Here is a 16479-nt window from a genome sequence, read left to right as displayed (position 1 = left end):
GATAAATTGTTTGAAATTTGTCTATTGGCTTAAGTTATGATAGGCTGATTAATGTTGATTTTTCAGCACCTTTTATTTAATTTCAATTGTGACAACTTGCAACAATTTAGCTTATGGGATTGCTATATTCTCGGTAAGGTTGTTTGCACAAAAAGGAAATTCACTCCAATATTGTGAATTTGATTAATAGAATTATAGAATGGTAGCATTGGAAGGGAACTTCAGGGTCATGTGGTCCAACCCCCTGCTCAGTGCCGGATTCACTAAATCATCCCAGATATTTGTCCAGCTTTTGTTTGGACAAATATCTGTCTGGGATGATTTAAGCCCCATTTACATGTAAAGATGATCGCTCAAAGTTTTTTCACAAGATAGGGGAAATGACAGTTTGAGCGATCATTTTGCATAAGCTGCTAATGGGCACTAAATGATGCATGTAATAATTTGCATGTAAATGAGGCTGCCTTCGCTGTATGCAGATAACAGCAGGTGGTCTGTTATCTGCATACAGACCCTTTGCTCTGCTGTGGGACTGCAGCTGAAAACAATGTTATCAGCGCTCCAGTGGAGAATCACAGCATGTGGTCCCTGCTGTCAGCTGCCCAGCCCAACAATGAGTTTTAAACTCAACATAAAATCATCGTTTGGCCAAACGATGGTAGCATTTACATGCAATGATTATTGCTCAAAAGACATCGTTTGAGCGAATTTTGAGCAATAATCATTCTGAGTAAATGAGGCTTAAGTCTTTGTTTGAACAGTTCTATTGAAGGAGAACTCACCACCTCCTGTGGTAACCTGTTCCACTCATTGATCACTCTCACTGTAAGGAAGTTTTCTTTAATATCTAATCTGTGTCTCCTCCATTTCAGTTTCATCCCATTGCTTCTAGTCTTTCCTTGCACAAATGAGAATAGGGCTGATCCCTCTGCAGTGTGACTGCCCTTCAGATATTTGTAGATCGCTATTAAGTCTCCTCTCAGTCTTCTTTTTTCAAGCTAAACATTTCCAGATCCTTTAACTGGCCAAAAATGTGATCAGGACAGCGCCTCTGTTGATTGTAGCCGCAGGGTTGGCAAAGTAAACCTACATCGGTTTGATGTAAAAAGGCTGAAGAGTGCGAGCAGAGGAAGTGTCATAGGTGAGGGAAACTGTGTCCCAAAGGGACATCCAAGGAGAGCATGCACAGAGAGCAAACAATGCCCGACACTCATCCCTGCATGTACTCGCTCCCATGCTGTTGCACAGGAGCGAGTATTGTTGGCTCGCAGCGGGGCGGCTGGAGATTTCTCTCCTCGCTCTTCCCCACCCCTCTCCTTTTACTTAACACAGTGGCCGTTCAGTACTGAACGTCTGCTGTTTTTACAGAACGATCATCATTCAGGATTTTATGCAGCTTAAAATTCTGCACGGTGATCGTTCAGTGTAAACAGTAGCCTTCAGTACTGAACGGCCACTGTGTTAAGTGAAAGAAGAGGGGGGGGAGAGCGAGGAGAGAAATCTCCAGCTGCCCCGCTGCGAGCCAACGACACTCGCTCCTGTGCAACAGCACGAGAGCGAGTACATGCGGGGACGAGTGTTGGGAATTGTTTGCCCAGCACTTGTCCCATGTAAATGGGGCTTTAATCTCATGTGTCGTGCTATCTTAAAGAGGCTGTTTGGCAGTTCAGGAAATTAATCGGACCGCCAAAAATGTTTTAAGAAAATCAAATGTTACTCACCATTCTTTGTTTACTTTCCTGAAGTGATGACATTCTGTACATCTACATTACCACAACAGCCACTAACTGGCCTCAGTAGTAATGCTAGCATGTATGGTGCATCTTTGCAGAGGCCAGTGATTGGCTGCAATGGTCATATAGATATATAGCATGTCACTGCAAGAAAATGAACAAATATTGATGGGGTGGGAAAAAGCTTTGTTAGTACCCAACCATCCTTGGTCACAGCTGATTTTGCTGTGACAAGTCTTATCTAGCCAGGAATTTCCCCATTAATGGCCACTGCAGTGAAAATGTACTATTGCATAGTAGCCAGGGAGGTTACCCCTTCATTAGCCACCCCCTTTATAATCTCTTCATTAGCCAATCCCTTTATACTCTCTATTATACAATACCACACATCAAAAGATCATTAAGTAAGAACACTATGTAAAAGAGCTTTTAATTAAACATTCATAACTTCATTGCTTTCAGTGCTCGATTATTACATTGTTCAGGACATAACGAGAAGCGTGAGCGATAGCATTGGAATTACACGCTTAGACAATCCGCATACTACAGGTCTAAATCAACAACTACTTTTCTGTCAAAATGTCCCATTCAGTACAATATGCGCACTCAGTAAGCGATGACCCCAGCTAGATTTTAAGTTATTTGTGTGTATATGTCAAAGGAAATGGAATGTTTATTCACTTGCTGACATTACAATCACAAGTGTTCTTCAACCAGGCAGCTCGTGAGTCTTTCAGCATGGTTTTCTTGGAACAGATTCTATTTAAATAGGTAACACAGTCAACTGCTTTAAACTATCACAGTTTGATTAAACTTCCAGTGTAGACAATTTAAGTAAACAACCTTTAAATGAGAACATTCCCACTGTGATGTATTTTTAAATAAAAACATTAAATTAACTATACTGCCCTAATGATCCACTTCACCTTTTATGCTTCCCGTACAGCTGCTCACTACAGGGATCAGCCTGGAATAAATTATGGCCCCCCTGCATGTCTTTTTATTGACCCCGGTCTATTAAGTCAAAGAATGAGGAATATGGGGACATTCTATTTCACCATTATTGGCTCAGATTTCATATTGATATCTTGTAACAGTAAAGATAAATACATTTTCAATTAAGACTTTAAACGAAATGCAATATGCAATCTTAACCTCTTGGACTTTCCCACGGACATTGTGACATCTCATATAAAACAATATGTAATCAGATTGTAAGGGTGAGCTGGCATTAAGATCTCTTGATAGCTCTAAATTTTGGGCCATAAGCCAGGTCGCCTTTAAACGATTTGCCAATTTTGCCACACCATGAATCATAACCAGCACACATGAACTGTACTAAAAAACCTAGACAGTTATGTTCATGGATAGCATAAAAGTAACATACACAAGATTAAAAGGCACATTACCCCATATGCAAAGAAACCATATTCAGTGTATAAACTGTAATCAGCAGTTCCATTGTGAATTTATCTTATCTTCAGGTCAGATTGTCATCCCTTCGAAGAAATAATGGAAGCTGCCATTTATTGACATCAAGTAGAGAAATTGATACATAAAGTATATTAGAAATTTCCAGCATAAAATGCTTTCCAGAACTAAGATATTGATGACCTATCCTCAAGATAGGTCATCATTAACAAATCAATGGAGGTCCACCACTGAGGACCCCTACCTTTCAGTTGTTTGAAGAGGTTATGGTGCTCAGGCAGGGCTTCAGCCTCTTCTCACGGCTTTGAGATCACATTTATCAGTCATATGGCCCGAAAACAGCTCAGTCCTATACAGGGTGATAATAAAATGTACTTTTCTCTGCTTAGTATGCCATGAAGTGGCAGCAGTGCTTCCCTGAGCGCCACAGCTAAGTTAAACAGTTGATTGGTGAGGGTCCTGAGCGGTGGACTCCCAATGATGTGATATTGATGACCTATCTTGAGGATGGGTCAAAAAAAACCTTCAACAAAAGCTATTTCATATCCCTTTTCTCCATCAGTTTTTCATATAAAGTTTTATTTCAACACATTCTCCTTTTTCAATACATTCTTCAAGTTTTTCCTCCATCTTTTCCTCCCAAATTCTTCATCTTATACCCCCACATCCTCCATATTTCACTACATCCTGTGCCTTTCACCTCCCGTCCTCTATTTTAAGATATGTCTTTTACCCTTACATCCTCATTAGAAATAAGCTTGGACAGCGCAATTTTCACCACTTCCTAGGCCTGACTACTTTTCCAGAAGGTAACTTCTTTTTTCCGGGAATCTCTGGGATGTTCTGGGAGAGTTAGCAAATACAGATGAATACTTTTTGTGTGCAAAAGGCGTGTGTCCAGGAACCGTGACCCCAGAGCATAACTAAAGGCTCAGGGGCCCTGATGCAAAAGATGAGCTGGGGCCCCCACTCTATCTGTATCTGTACCCGTACCATACCTAAACCATGCTGCACAGAGGCATAGCGTGAAGCTTCTGGGCCCCAATGCAAAACCTGTAACAGGACCCCCAACTATAATGCTTTATTCATAGTACTGGGCTCCCTATATGGAGAAGGGAGGCTTTATGGGCCCCCTAAGGCTTCTGGGCCCGGGTGCAACCGCATCCCCTGCACCCTCTATAGTTACGCCCCTGCGTGACCCTATAGTTACATCAGTACTGTGGGGGTATACTCTAGGATGACCTCCTGACGTATACCATGACAATGTCATCTTGTCATATGTTTGAACAGGCTACATCAGGATTCCAGAGCCCCAAATTTATGGAAATGTGTAGTCAGCTGCAATTTTCAGTGCAATGTTTTAGTTTTTTTTAAAAGCATACTGCACAATACACATTTATTTTTAATGCCAGTGTAAAGCAGATGTGTATAACTGTATGAGCATATCCTTGCATAGACATTTGTATATGATTAGTGGGAGCGTTTCAAATGGTCTAGCCAAACATAACCACACAATATGCTGTAAATTTGGCCTAGGAATGTTTTTCTTTTGTACACTGAATGGAATATCAGGCACCCATGTGTGAGGGCACATCAGTCACCACATTTAAAATGTTCATCTCTTTGTCCCACAATGGTAAAGTAGTATCACTAATAATATAATGCATTATTAACAGGAGGCTGTGAGGCTCTTTGCGGACATTACTGAAAAGCTGAATGAAGCAGAAAAATTTTGCAAACAATTGCTAAAAACTGAATGGGAAGGATGTAAAGCGTGCCTTGAGTGGTCTTGTATTAAATTCTACACTAATAGCTGTTCCCAGCTGGATTTGCAGACGTTTGTTATTGAGGTAAGACCAATAAATAACCTATGTCATTAGCATCGATATGAGTACAATTAAAGGGTTGGCTCACCAATAAATATAATGTTTCTTACAGATCATGAAAAATTGTCAATATTTGTTATGTAAATGCTTTAAAAATAGCCATTGAATAGTTATTACATTTACTTGGCGGCACATGGAATTTAAAATGTATATCAATGTTCACATTTACCTACTGAGTGGAGTGCTATGAACTCGGGAGTAGTTAACCTTTGTTCACTGAACAGCAGCCAATACAAATTGCTTTCTTCCCCATCAGAAAGGGACCAGAGTCTATGCAGCAATAAACAGCAAAGCTAAGAAAATTGCTTCTAAAAGTTGGCTTCTAAGGGGGAAGATTGACTACTTATTATTGGCAATATTTATGGCTGCCAGAGGAGAAAGGAGACTGACTGGGTAACTGGCTGGGGGCTACATTTAAAGCTGCCAGGGGAAGAAGGGGACTAACTGGCACTAATATGTTGCAGGGGGAAGTGAAAGACAAACAGCATTCATGCAAAGGGTTTTGGGAGAGTAGTGGGCAAAAAACAGAGAAATTGGTAATAAGACACTGCCTGGGAGGCCACCAGCAAATCATTGGTGATGAGGGGATACAAAGAAGGAAAGAAATTACGAAAACTATTTATTTTTGGGTAGCAATGGTTCAGAGTAGTTTAAAGTAGCCAATAGCTTTTTGTTGTTTTTGATATGATCTTGGTTAGTTTTTGTCAGGCAGAGTCCACAAGCCATTAATTACACAAGTAGTCCTGGTTGTGTGGCTGCTGGTGCAGCACTGGGCCAAAGAGCAGTACCTAATGGTGTGAAAAGTTGCTTATGCAGAAATTTAACTAATGTTAGGGCTGGCGGCACAGTAGCAATAATGAGGTGTAGGCAGAAGGTCAAGGCAGGCAGCAAGGAACAACTGTAGTCCAGAAATCAGAGCCGAGGTCAAGGAGCACAATAAGTCAGAGTAGTTGAGGGTCAGCAGGAGTCAAAACCAGAATATATACAAAAAGGAGCTTTATAACAAATGGCAGTAGTAGACCAATTGCTTGGAAATCCACCATAGGGCATAGTTGCCTAATATAGCATATGCAAGGATGAGATTGAAGGGGGACAGTTTTAGAGAGTGCACGCTGGCCCTTTATGATAGGGGCTGGAATTGTCGGCACTAAGGGTGAAGAGGAGGAAAGAGCATGACGTGCAGGATGGCACTGTTCAGTGATAGGTGAGGCAGGGAGTTGCAGTAGAGTTCTGTGACACCTTTAATACCCCCACTCTGCAAACCTTTCTTAACTCTCGCTCCAACACGGAAAATTGCAGATACTCATATAATCAGACTGATAATACTTACACTCATGTTACACTAGTTTTTCTACAAGATTTTCTGGGATTTTTCTGCATTTATTGATCCTTTAAATTCAAAAGCCTATGAAGGTCAGCAACAAGGTAATGAATGGGCTAGACAAAAATGAAGGTAGTGTGCAGGTGATTTTGGCAAACTGTAACCAAAGTGTTGTGCAAACTTTTTCCAACAATGGTGTTCATGTTTTAAAATTCATTATGTAACTAGTCCCCCTGTATATATAAATCTGTTAATACCGTATTTCTTGATTTACAATGAAAAAGTCAGATTAATAGCGCTCCAAAGGCAGAGTGAGATGGTGTAATAAAAGAATATATCTGTGTAGACTCATCCCAGACGTAACAGGACCCTCAAGGGATCTTGGTACGCCGAAGAATCCTAGTTAGCAGAATAAATGTATCAGATGATTGCGTCCAAATGGGAATCCATTCACACTGGTCTTAGCAACATTAGGTGGTGCGTTCCATTCTTTGGAACGCACAAACACATCTTGTGATCCCCTAACAACGTCACTATGCCACTCTATGTGACATCAGCACGCTGTACGATCTTTCAGTGACGCTATCATGTTATTTTATACACGCCCTCCTTCTAATCATGTGGCCATTTTGACGTTCCTACGTCACCCCATGTGACATTAGCATTATGCACGTCCTCTTTTTAACCAGGAGGCCAATTTGACGTTCCTACATCACCTCCCGTGACACCACGCACGCCCCCTCACTCGCCCATGCGTCCATCGTTGGAACGCATTGGTGCATCCCACATAAGCCGTCAGAAGTCACATGATCCTCCACCGGAAGATGCGTCATTTCTTGACGCCGAGCCCGGACCCGACATGATGTGCTTGAATGGGAAGGTAACTGTTAATTGTCTTTTATGTATATGTGCTTAGTATGTGTAGACTGTTATATGCTTGATAAAGGCTGCTTTTAATACCGAAACGCGTTGCATATTTGAATAAGCCGTTATTTCTGGAAACCTTGAAAAACATCCTCATCATCTGTTCATACTATATGTGCTCTGGGATTGAGGGGTGCCGCGGACCAGGCACCCCAACGAAGTAAGTCACTCTTTTTCCATATCCATACCACTGGAGCATCAGGGTTTTTTTCTTGCATGCTCAGTACTGTATTTCCTGATTTAGTTATTTCTTTCTATCTGGATTCCTTTTCTTCAGCTGAGTCATATGATTTTATTGTGACTGCCTGAGAATTACTTGACTCTATGCTTGATCCAGGAGTCTCTATTTCAGTCACCAAGACATCTTTCATGATGAAACTGCATGGACTGTACCACACAGGCTCTTCCTGGGAAGAAGACAGAAATTCCTAACACAGTTAATGCTGATGATTATAGGCTCCTGTCACACAGCAATAATGAAGATGACGATAGTTCATGCTCCCTGACTCGATACTTCTGGTACTTTTCCTATTTAGGGGAATATAGAAGTATAGAGGGTAATGCTAACTACACTATCGTTCCCATGTGATGCTGGGCTGATGCATCATGGGATTGCTAGCACAGCAAAAAAAAAAGAGAAAACAGGGAGAAATCTAAAAATTAAGATAGTATCTTAAAAGTACACACAGGAGATGTCGAGAGTGCGACAGGCCTATCAGAAATATCTGATAATTGAGATTGTCACAAAGAGATAAATAAATCTCAGTCACAAGGAGGTCACATGACCTAACTGAAGAGAAGAATTCAAGGAATTTTGAGATACAAAGGAATGACTAAAAAGGTAATTCTAGCTGACATATACAGTATATGGGGGACTAGTTACATAATAAATGAGAAAAAATTTAGCTGTAGTAGCCCTTTAACCCTTTGCAATCCAATTTTGGATTCAGGGTTTTCCTAGGGGGCTTTTTCTTTCTGCCATTACACAATGGTGCCATCTGCTGGCTAGAGCCAGTACTGCGGTATGTGACATGCTGGAGAGGCCCCCAACAACAGAGCGGCCAGTAATATAAAGTAAGAATACCCTGCCAGACGTCTTCCGACATCGGAGCTGTACAGCCTTTAATCAGAATGTCTTCAGACGTCAGACAGTGGATTGGAAAGGGTTAAGCTTACAGTCCAATCTTTCTGCTGATTTCACAAATTCATACATTCACAAAGAACAGAAGAAATGCCACATACAGTACTTATAGAAGCAACACTCCCCTGTAACAATACTGCCATGATATGTTTTAAAGTATGGATCTTAAGATTTTGTAAGGGTGCTTTCACTTCTGAGCTGGGGATTCCAATTTACTGCTCCGTTCGGGGAGCAGGAAAGGGGAATCCCTTCAGCTGAATGGTTCTATCTCCATCGCCCACTTTCCGTCCACATGCCCAGATTTTGAACAGAAGGCTTTTGAACACTGCAGCCAGCGTTTACAGTTGGAGGTTCCGACGCAGATATGAAACCACCCTTAAATAAGAAAAACAACCTATTTCATTGTGCATTTCTAATCATATTTTTGTTTAAAATAGGCTCAACAATTATTTAAAGAGCCCCCACCAATGAGTCTCATTTCTGGAAATATTGAAGAAAACTATAAAAGCGAACACTACATGGCTCTTCAGCTCAGCCAGAAAGAGAGCTTGTTCAGCCAGATGATGTCAGACGTTAGCACCCTCTTTAATCAAAGTGTTGCATTTCTGAAAAACTTCCATAATGGGTTTAATGACTCATTTCAAAATTTTTTTCTTTCCAATTTCAATAAGTTAGACATCAACACCTCAACTATGATGCCTGAAAGGGATCCTGTAGTCATCTCAGATTATTTTGAACACTGGGATTTTTCAGGCATGCTTCAAAGCTTATATGAATTTGGACAGTCTGTTTTTGAAACTATGACTGATGTTTTTATCTTGATGTACAAAAAGTTCAGTGGTGATCTCAAAGAACCTTATATAATACCTCAAGGTATGTTTTTTTTCTTATTTTATTCAATCACATTACATGACACATTAGTATTTACTTCAAATCCTGAAATAAGACAATCACCTGCAAATATAAAGTCACTGAGTCGACTGCCCTCTTCTGTCAAGTTTAAAAAAGTTCTATTGGGCCATTTACTGTCTTTATTCCTTTATTATCTTAAAGAGATGTTAGCTATGGATTGCATTTTTAGCTGCTGTAGTGGTTGGCATTGAGCTTCCCAACACTTTTGAATAGCAAGAAAAACATATGATAGGCACCATAAGAGTAATAAGTCAAACTCCAATAACAAGGAATAAGTGACACAAATCGCCATCTGTAGGGACTATTGGACATTGATTCACTGCACCAGACTGGCTTGACTTTGCACCAAATCCTGAAGCGACACCTGAGGTCCCCCAGTTTTCACCCTTTAACTCCGCCAGTTGGGATGTGGGCTTCGTCGTGAAGTTCCCTAGCCATTACTCAGCATGGGGTCCCAGTATTGTAGTGGCTGACACTACTTAAGGTCTAGGCGCGATATCTGAGAGTGTAAACAGAAGCATAGTCAGACAATCTGGGTCAGATGGCAAACTTCAGCACAAGGAACAAAGCTAGAGGTCTGATCATTGAGAACAGGTTCAGTACAGTAATTCAGGCCACAGGTTGGTGTAGGCAGCCGAAACAAGCTTAATCAGTCGAAAAAGCCAGGGCCAGAAGTGAAGACAGGAACAAAGTCAGGAATAGCCAAATGTCGAGAACCTAAGAATCCGAGTCTTGTAGTACAGTGTTTCCCCGATAATAAGCTCTATCCTGATTTTCAGGGAGTTGGAGGGGGTGGCTTTAAATATAAGCCCTGCCCCGAAAATAAGCCCTAGCATTACTCCCCGGTAGCGGGGCTTGAATACCCCGCCTCCAGCAAGCTAATGCTCTGATTGGTTAATCGAGCACCGTGTCGGACATTTAGATCTGGCGCTCAATTAACCAATCACAGACATTCAATTATGTCATTCAATGAATGGCTGTGATTGGTAATCGTCTAAAAGTGTATCTCAGTTAAAGTATTCCCCTACCTATCACTTTTGACCCTAGTTATATCAGGCATCCTTCCCTTATGAGAGTTGCCTGTATATTGATGTTCTTTTGGTCTGCTCAATGTGTTACCGTGTTTCCCCAAAAAGAAGACACTGCCTCATATTAAATTTTGCCCCAAAAGAGGCCCAGTATCTTATTTTCAGGGATGTCTTATAATACCTAGCAGGTATTCGGGTCCCTCGCGCTGATCTTAGTCACTGCTCCAGGCTTCCGTGTAGTCCTGCACGCCGACAGAGCATTACTTCCTAATAGCGGGGCTTGATACCCGGCCTCCAGCAAGCTAATGCTCTGATTGGTTAATCGAGCGCCGTGTAAGCCACCCAGAGCTGGCGCTCAATTAACCAATTACAGCAATAACATTAAATGGCTGTGATTGGTTAATTGAGCACCAGCTCTGATTGCCTGACACGGTGCTCGATTAACCAATCAGAACATTAGCTTGCTGGAGGCGGGGTATTCAAGGACCGCTACAAGAAAGTAATACTGTCGGTATGCAGGACTATATGGAAGCCTGTAACAGTGACAGAGACCAGCATGAGGGACCTGAACACCGGCTGCTAGGTATTATAAGACACCCCTGAAAATAAGACACTGTGCCTCTTTTGGCGCAAAATTTAATATGAGACAGTGTTTTCTTTTTGGGGAAACACGGTAGCACATTAAGCAGGTCAAAAGAACATCAATATTCAGGCACCTCTCATAAGGGAAGGATGCCTGATATGGCCAGGGGCAAAAGTGATAGCTATGGGAATACTTTAACCAATATACACTTTTAAAAAAGTGGTCGGAAGCACATGCGAGCCCTTCGAGCTACTGACAATGAGAGAGTAGATGCTGGGAGCAGATGTCTGTTGCAGGAGGAGGTAGAGTGAGAATGGCAGCCGCCCAGCGTTATAAGTTGGCATCTGCAGCAGCAATTTTAACGCCATCAAATCCATGGAAAGCACATACAGGTTTTTTGGAGAGTTGCAATGTATGAACAAAAAGACCACAGAATTAATTTCTTATTTAGTACAAACACATTAAGATATTCTAAGATGAAAACTAGAGATGAGTGAGTATACTCGCTAAAGGCAATTGCTCGAGCGAGCATTGCCTTTAGCGAGTACCTGCCCGCTCAAGATGAAAGGTTTGGATGCCGGCAGCGGGCAGGGAGCTGCGGGGGAGAGCAGTGAGGAACGGAGGGGAGAGCTCTCTCTCCCTCTCTCCCCCCCCCCCCCCCCCCCGCTGACAGCCGCTACTCACCGCTCCCCCGTGCTGGCACCCGAACCTTTCATCTCGAGCAGGCAGGTACTCGCTAAAGGCAATGCTCGCTCGAGCAATTGCCTTTACCGAGTATACTCGCTCATCTCTAATGAAAACAAGTAAATTAATTGAAAGAATTCAAATTGCCACAACACATTTTGCAGTATGAACCCTAGACCTGGAGAACCGCTGGACGTTACAACATAAGCGAGTACATAAATATCTCATGCAAAGATTGTGAAAGACACCGCCAGTGTATGAAACCAACCCTGCATCTGCGGGCATACATTTATCCTAATCTTTCACTGAGGTTCCTCCCACAATACTTAAACATTGTCCTGATGGAATGTGCTTCAGATCAGGAAGCTGTTAACAATTAATTTTTGCAAAGCAATTTAGTGAGTTTTAAAAAGTGACTTTACTATGAACATGTGTTCTAGAGTCTCCAGTTCATCTCCGATCCTTGCCAAGCAAAATATTGTGTAATGAACTTCAAAATGCTTCAGAATGCCTGCTGTTTCAGAAGAGATGTCAGCTATGCTATGAATCTGTGATGAAAGGTATAATAATTTATGAATGTTTATTAATGTTTCCAATGCAAATTATTAATAAGCCAGTGCCAAATATGTCTACAAAGGAGGAATTAGAGCTCCTACAGAAGAGCCATGAAGCTGTTCTAAAGGGTAGTGCTTTAAAAAGGTTTGAAGTAAGATCTGAAAGAAGCTCAGTAAATGTTGTCTGGTGCAAAAATTCTTTTAATATGTCACTTAATCATCATAAGACTTATATGCGAAAGGATCTGTAAGCTGGGAGTCCAGCCTGGGACCCCCACTGGTGATGGTAATGAGTAAGACCTTGAGCTGGATTTCATAAATGCTCAGCTACTTTTTTATATTTTCATAACTTCATAAATGCTCCGCTCCTTTTTATAACTTCATAAATGCTTGGCTGTTTTTTCCACTGGAAAAATTGGCATTCTGCAAATAAATTAGTGCCTCCTCCAGAAATGGCACAGATCCTTGTAGTATCGTAATTTTACAGCATGCCCATTACATGCAAAAGCAGTGCACTGGATGATTTATATAAACAGGTCTATCTCATTCTAAAATTGTTCCTCCCACCCTTCTTATGCTTCCTTGGATACTTACAAGACTGCCCTGATGTGATAGAGCTGCATTTGAAGACTGAAACAGCCTTCAAGTTGGTAAATGTATCCAGACAGCAATATGAAGATGTCGTACAGCTTTTGCAGCAGCACACTGATGAAACATATAACTTAGTGAGTCAAATGAAAGGCGAGTTTGGATGGGTCACTGAAGATACCAACATAACATCTGGCATAGACACCATCTTCAACATAGAAAGGGTAAAGAATATAAAATATATATTGTGATGAAATCTAAGAAAAATAGCAATCATTTACTAAGAATAGCTTATCTGACCTGCAGACATACGGTAGTACCCTCCATAAAACCAAATTTGTATTATATTTATTCCTTAATAACCACTCCCTGCTGTTACCCAGACCTTCTATAAAGTTACCATGTCACTGTCCTATTCTGTAAATATAAGGACTTTACCAAGTGACCAGGTCAAAAGCATAATGCTAAAAGTGGAATACTTTCAGGGCAACAATGTGAAGAATGAGATATCCCATATTGTCTATCCATCCTGTTTAGAAGACCAGTGAACAGTAAACTAAATCCTGTGTGCAGGGCAGTACATTTGCCCCAGCAAAATAGTCATAACTGCCAATTACAATAACTGTTGGTAAGCTAGTAAATGTAGCCTTCATGGATGGTTGCTCTCGAAGTCCATGATTAGAATATTACTTCATTAAACTTTCATTAGTATTAGCCTGTATCTTGCAGACCTTTGCTGTATTCTTGTTGTTTGTTGCAGAATCTGATGATATTCAGTTGTCTTCTTTACAGATGTCATTCAGCCCAAATACAGACACAGTGGTGGAAGCAAGAATATTCTCATCCAACAATTTTCTTATAAGGGTTCCAATTAATATTGAAGTTGACAGTCCTCAGTTTATACAATATATTGTGGATAAATCATTAGAACATCATAAAAACAATTTTTAAAATGATAACAGACCTCGGTTACTGTGTTAGCAATTAAATGTTTATTGACTTTTCATGCAACTTGTGCTTATATGATAGCAATGTGATAACTAGCAAAAATGCAAAAGAACTTTATTGACCTAAAATGATGTTTTTGTGCGAAAAATTACTCTGGTTACTAGGAGTCTTCCTTCTTTCTAATTTGCTGTGCACTGCCTGTTGTCAAGTGATGCTCCTCTGTAGTTAGAGATAACAAGACAGAGAACAGGAAGTAAAGGAAGGTGTTGACTCACGCTCCTCATAGAGTTTATATAGAGGAGAGGGGTTGGGGAGGAAAAGAGAGAGAATCACAGACTCACACAGGCAAGATATTAGAGTGAATGTGAGTTATTTACTGCTATTTATTCATATCTACACTGCTCAGTACTTCTCTATTGTCCTCCATGATGTTACATATGTGTGTTACAAAGAATAAGGAAACAGAATCTTCAGTCTTCTCTGTGCACAGTATATAAAATATAGCATAACAGCAAGCTCCTCCCACGTGCTCAGAAATAACTGATAAAACTATGCATTGCTTGCAGAGGGGAAAATGGTGATAAATGCAGAATACATGTTATGTAATGTCCAGATCAGTTCTATTCCTCATGAACACACAAGGTAGCCTTTTCTGAGAAGTCAGAGAGCATAAAATGTTAAAAATAAAAAACTAGCCATACTCACTGTCCACTCCTTTACTAGTCCAGTGCAGCTCCTATCCTCACCACCAGTCTGTGCTTGCTTGGCTGTAGCAATGATGTTTTGTCTATACAGATGACCACTGCAGTTAATAAGTAGCCTCAGTGGTGTACCACGTTAGATTGCTAAGTCATTTTTACCAATTTTACGCCTTCGCTCAAATTTTTCTAGAACTTGGAAACACCTGTAATGAAGTACTCCAGTGAACTTTTTCTTGACTTTATAAACTCAAAACTGAATGTGTAAATAAAACAGTTTGAACTGTTTCAATGATTACTTTATTACTTCTTCCTATTGTAGCCTCAGATTCCAGTTGGACATTAATTGTTAGAACATGACTTTACTTTCAACAATCACCTTACAAGACCCAGGATTTACAGTTAAGCCAAATAGTGTAACCATTAGACCTTAGCAGGATTAAGGGTAACTTCACATGGCAAGTGCGATATCGGGCTGTGAATCATGGCTCAGTTTTCACAGCCAAAAAACAGCATAAAAATTAGCATATTTGCTATCACTGCATCCATAAAAATCCCAAATAATAAAATATTGTATTATTTATGAATTGTAGTTTTTGTTGTCCTCCTGTCACTCAAAAAAACTGAATAAAAAGTGATCAAAAAGTCTTATGTATCCCACAAAGGTACTGTCACAATCTGCTCCTCGGACCTGTGGGTTTCCAAGAGCACACTGCTGCAAGTGTGGTTGATTTGGCTGGCTGGTGGTGTGGAGTTTTCCTGCCAGCCAATCACCACCAGTCTGCGGCATATAAATGCTAGCCCCGTATTACTAGAGGGTGTCGGTCTTTTGTGATTTATCTCATGTCCCCTCAAAACCTTGGGGCTATGCATGTTCTGTTCTGGTTTGATGCATGAGGTTCTGGGTTCGATTCCCTTGTGTTTGTTGGTGTGAACAGCAATGCATTAAGTGTCTGTGTAGATGACCAGACATTAGGTGTTCAGTTTGTAAAATGTTATACACTTGTCTGTTTGTTGGTGTGAACAGTTGACTGTTCAGGGTGTATGTCACTTGTCTGTGTGTGTGAACGATGTCCTGTTCAGCGTATATGCAGTATTTCATCTATGGCGAGCCAGGTTTCTAGGTTCCAGTGTGGGGCTGTCCCTATTTGGACAATCGCCCTGCTTGCAGCCAGGACTCCTGGGGGTTTAAATTGTCTTGAGTAGGGACCCACAAGACAAGGACCCATGACGCCGGCTTGTGATTTTCTTTACTTTGGCCAAAGTACTAATACCTTGTATTTATTAGTTATTCCATCTGCTGATGTGTCTTGGTGTTTGCCAGTCATTGTTGGATGTCTGCTTGCACATCTGTTTATCTGTCGTAGCATTACAGTTCTGTTGTTGTTGGTTGTTTGCATTCGCGTTCAGTTTGTCGCTGTTGGTGTCCTGCGTGTATCCACATCCCATTCCTCTCTCCAGTCCTTGTTTGAGTTGTGTCTCTGTAGGTCACTGTGTGCACGAACAGAACAGATACCAATGAAAACTATAGATTGACCTGCAAAAACAAGTGCTAACAGCACCATCGACAGGAAAACTAAAAAGACATGGGAGTCAAAATGTAGTGATAAAAATCATTTTTCGGAGATTTTTATATTTTATAAATGCTGTTAACCCATTTAGGACCAGGCACAGTAAATATACACGCCTGGTCCAGGGCTTTAAGCCCAGCCGTATGTAAAATTACGGTGGGGATTAAAGCCTCCTGCATCTGTAATCAAACAGAAGCAGGACGGGTTGTCAGCTGTTAGTAACAGCTGATAACCCAGAGGAGAAGGCAGAAGGGGTTTTTAACCCTTTCTGCCTTCTCCTTCCCGAGTACACAGCGCTCAATGAGCGCTGCGTACTGAAAATTGAAAGTGTTACTTCCACTGCGGGAGCCCAGGGGTCACATGACCGCCGGGATTTCCTGCTATAGCAGAGCTGCAGGGTAGTAGTAGACTGTGACCAGCTCTGCCAGTGACTCGTGTCACTACAGGGGATGTTTTCCTCTTTAACTGGGGCTCCTA

This window comes from Eleutherodactylus coqui, chromosome 9 (genome assembly GCF_035609145.1).
Source record: "Eleutherodactylus coqui strain aEleCoq1 chromosome 9, aEleCoq1.hap1, whole genome shotgun sequence".
In the NCBI taxonomy this organism is placed as follows: domain Eukaryota; kingdom Metazoa; phylum Chordata; class Amphibia; order Anura; family Eleutherodactylidae; genus Eleutherodactylus; species Eleutherodactylus coqui.
This window is presented reverse-complemented; position numbering follows the sequence as displayed.